A 4,445-nucleotide genomic window follows, 5' to 3' on the forward strand; every position below is an offset into this window, starting at 1 on the left:
GGGGCGGGAGTGCCCGGCGGGTGGGGGTCTCGCAGCTGCCGGGCTGGGGGCGGTGCCCCGGATCCGCGGTCCGGGTTCGCAGGCCACCGGCGTCGCCGCCGCCTCCTGGGTTGTCGAGAGCGTTGCCTGACAACGCGTTGACGCTTCCTCCGGAGTCAGCCGCCCTCGGCGCCCGGAGACGCGCTGCGTGTCTCTTGGTTCCCAGGCGCTGCCTTTCCCGAAGGCCCGGCCTCCGCTGCTCCGCCGAGCTCCCCGAGCGCCTTTTCTCCTCCTCCCTGCTGGTTGTTACTTAACGTCGGAGTGCTTGTGTGCTCGGCGCTGTTCCCAGCGCTTTGCTTTGCAAGTAAAATGTATTTAATCTTTACCATAGCTCGGTGCTCTTATCCGGTTTTCTCCCTGTGATTGCCTGGCTCCTTGAGCTTGAGTCTCGTCTTTCTGCCTTAATTTTAGGATTTTTTTTTTTTTTTTTTTTTTTTTGAGGAAGCGTCCGCCGCCACGAGTCTTGAGACTTGAATCCAGTTTTCCATAAATGTTAGCAATGGACTCATCGTTTGAGCGAGCCTAGCGCTCAAGATTGTGGGATTAAGACGCTTGACTAGGATTTCGGGGAGGACTAAACTCCGAAGTAAGTTACCGCCTAGTTTCCAAACACCTTGGAAAATGCAAGGTCCTGAAAGCAACCAGTATGAGTTTGCAGAAAGCCAATTTTCATCAGAGAGATTCTATTTTATATGAAAGAATGACTTGTCATGTTGACAATCAAAAAGTAATCCTGTGGAAACTATTAAGATGCTTTCTTTTCTCCATGTCATTCTTTTTTACTTGGAAGTCCCTGACTTTCTGGTGATTAGTATCTGCTGAAATGCCCCACAAGGGACCAAGTTTTGGGTCTACCGCCGATGACCTTCAGGAGGGAGAGGGTGAATTTAGACAGGGTAAATTGAAACAGGATACTTTCAGTACAGTTTTTCTCAAATGAAGTTTTCAGACAAATGTGATTTAACTATTACCATCTGAACAGATTTCAGATTATCCTTTTAAAATCATTCTGATGTACAATTCTGATTTACTCTCCTGAATGGCAGGCAAAGTTGTTGAAGCAAGACTTTTGGTAATTTTTCATAAGCCAAAGGCTAACTAATTTGTGCTAATGTGTCACCATAAATGTATTGCTAACAGCTACTAAAAGACTTAAACATGGTTTTGTATACTTATTCACTCATTGTATCTTGTCCTCCAACTTCACTCTCTTCCCCAGCAACAGAATTTACATCTTAGCAAATTGAGGGGATTTGTCAAAATGTAGGTGTGCTCATAGAGTAAAAGTTGCTCATGTGAATGCCATCTGCCAGGAGAAAGATTGAGAACCTTTAATTGGGTGGAAAGATCTCTGGATGGATAAGTGAGAAACATTGTCCTGGTCACTTCATCCCTCCTCCTCTTCTAAGGCATTTTTGCAGGCTTCTCCCCTTGGCCCATCCCATATGTTATCACTTCCTGAAGTTCTGTCCTGGGTCCTGTTCTTCTCTAGGATCTTTTATCCCAGGTGTCTCTTCTCCCACAGCCATTATAATTACTTTGAACACTGCTGAATCTATTTCCAGCCTGGGTTCTATTTTGAATTCTAGACATTTTCAAACTGTTTTCTTCATATCTGCAGTGCATCCTTTTTGGGAATCTCACACTCATTTCCTAAACTCCAGTCTGGCTAGACTGTGAGCCAATGTGGTAGGGGGTATTTTGTTCAGATTTGTTGGTGAGGATCATGTTTTTGTTTTTTTTTTTTGAGTTGGAGTCTCACTTTGTTGCCCAGGCTGGAGTGCAGCGGCACACTCATGGCCATCCAGCGTTGTCCTGCTGGGCTCTGGTGATCCTTCCACCTGAGCCTTCCAAGTAACTGAACTACAGGCGCACACTACCACGCCTGGCTAATTGTTTTTATTTATTGTAGAGACAAGAGCTCGCCAAGTTGGCCAGGCTGGTCTCGAACCTGTGGATTCAGGCAGTCCACTTGCCTCGTGGATAGTGCTGGAATTACAGGCTGAGCCACTGAGCCCGGTGGCTCATGCTTTATACTTTTTGATTCCCCTAGCATCTATCTAGCACAGTCTTTTTCTGTTTTTCATGCTTTCATATTGGGGAAAAAATTTGCACTCCACTCCTAGAATGGAAAAAGGATAGGAACAACATTTCCCATTGCTTTGTGATTGATGAAATTGAGAGAAGGAATTGGGCATACTCAGTTCTTACTGGGTCCTTTCTTTTTATTGGATTTTACTAGATTAGCAGAGTATGTTCTGGTTGTCTTGTATATATATGATAAGCATAAAGAGCTGAAGTTTAAGATTTAGATATTTTGTTATGATAACCAACTTTCAGTTTGGAGGCTTTATTTTTAAAAGGTAAATCTGTATGTCCAAAGACTATAACAATACAACAATAATTAGTAAAATAACAGATTTATTGGTTACTAAGTGTTAGTGTCTCTGTAATACATCTTATATGTATTTTATTTTTTTCTTCATACTAAAGCTGGAGAAAATAGTATTTCCATTTTATAGATGAGATAGGCTAATGAACATATTTGAGGTCAATCACATCAGGTTAATATGTGTTGGAAATGGATTACAAATCCAGGTCCTTCACTTACACTATTTTTCTGAAAACTGTTTATCATCTACATACTATGTATACAGCTACTGGGAAAAAAAATAACTGGTAGTGAAAAGCTGAGAGTGATTTTACATTGTAGAGTGTTAAGATGATAAGAATCCCGTTTAGATTTCTTTCAGCTGATTTTTTTCTTGCAACTTAATCCTTAAATTATAAACATTCTTACTCTATTTTGTACATAGACTGTACTCATCAACCTAGTCTCTGTGATTCATTAATGAATAATTTTGTAGTTGAAAAGTTTTATGAAAGTTGTTACATACTTTTTAGGAGAGAGAGAGAGAAAAGGGTCCATGACAGCTAGAAGTTGTTAGTAGAAATTGGCCTACCATTCACAGTAACTGTGCTTTTCTCTTGAAGACAAGTAATTATGTAGAATATCAACATTAGACGAGCCCACTCTGTGTCTACCATAGATCAAGGAAGAAACATTCCATCATCATGTTTAAACACAGACAAAATATGAATGTTGTCCAAGGCACAAAATATTAAACATTCCCTCTCCCAGCTGATATGCATGACTACTGTTTCTTTACCACAGCTTTAGGCTTTCCCAACAGATAAGATTTATTCAGATGTGTAATCACAGAATTACTCTCACTTCCTGACAGTATTCAATCCTGAGCAAAGTTCTGCTTCCTTAAACCTTCCCCTGAATCTCCTAACACATTTAAGTCTTTTCCAACACTCTTTTACCAAGATATCCCAGGGTATGTGTTTTCCGTGCATCCCTTAGTGCAGTGAAGTGGTAAATTCAACTAGTTTATACTATTTTTTCATGATGGTTTTTGACTGGAGGTCATTACCAGGAGAAGGCTTATTAATTTGTGTGTTTGGCTCTTTAATTCAAGAGTAAAGATGTTATAATCTAATCAGATTAGATAGGAGGACAAAATTAGAAATTATTACAAATATATCTCTGATGCTAGGTCACAATCCCAGCTGGGCCTCCAAAATGTTGGCTTAGACCTGCCAGGCATTGTGCGATCTGGTGCTGTACAAAAGATGCAAAGAATTGCACAGAAGTTAGATGGGAAAATACAGTTTATTTAGAAAATAAATTGGGGGGAGAGAGAGAGAGAGAGGGGAGATTCACCTCCCCAAAGTAGGGGAGGGGGCCAAAGCTAGGAAATATGGCAGCTGTAGCTCAAAGAGCCGCATGGACACACCAGAATTTAACAAAGTTATGGCGAATGGCTGCTTGAAGTTGAATGCTTTTGAACTTTCCCTTGGGGGGGGACAGGTTGTTAAGGCGGGTGGGTTGTGGTCTGTTCCATGTCGTCATGAAGGGGACAGGTAAGCACAGGTACTGATATCACCATGATGAACAGCAGGCTAATCAGGTAAGCACAGCTACTGATATCACCATGATGAACAGCAGCCTAATGGGTGGTTTAGTCACCTGATTGCTGCCGTGGTTAGGGAGGTCTCAAAGGGCTGATTAGGTTAACTTGGGTCTTATGGGTGGAGGCAGAAACTTGAAATAGAAAAGCTAATTAGTGCAAACAAGCTGGGGAGAGGTTATAAAACAGTTATCAGTAGCTACCTCTGAGAAACCAGTTCTGTCCTTGGCTAATGATTAGTGGGCAAGTTAAAGTGAACTGCTAGAAAAACATGACAGAAGTAGGCAGTGTTAAAGTGGCTGCTCGTGCCGGGCTCGGTGGCTCAGCCTGTAATCCCGCGCCTTTGGGAGGCTGAGGTGAGTGGATTGCCTGAGCCTGCGGGTTCGAGACCCAGTGAGGCCTCATCTCTACAATAAATCAAAAAATCAG

General features: G+C 42.1%; 1 protein-coding gene across 1 annotated transcript in view; it reads left to right on the forward strand.

The window, feature by feature from the left end:
* The first annotated feature begins 521 nt into the window (after positions 1 to 521).
* Positions 522 to 4,445, forward strand: part of CSPP1 (centrosome and spindle pole associated protein 1) — a 133,531-nt gene continuing 129,607 nt past the window's right edge. Inside the window, exon 1 of the mRNA XM_008074323.2 lies at positions 522 to 625. The gene's annotated coding sequence lies outside the window, so the exon portion shown is untranslated. The remainder of the gene's footprint in view (positions 626 to 4,445) is intronic.

The sequence above is a fragment of the Carlito syrichta genome, unplaced genomic scaffold (genome assembly GCF_000164805.1).
Source record: "Carlito syrichta isolate Samal-C Ts95f unplaced genomic scaffold, Tarsius_syrichta-2.0.1 Scaffold316389, whole genome shotgun sequence".
In the NCBI taxonomy this organism is placed as follows: Eukaryota; Metazoa; Chordata; class Mammalia; order Primates; family Tarsiidae; genus Carlito; species Carlito syrichta.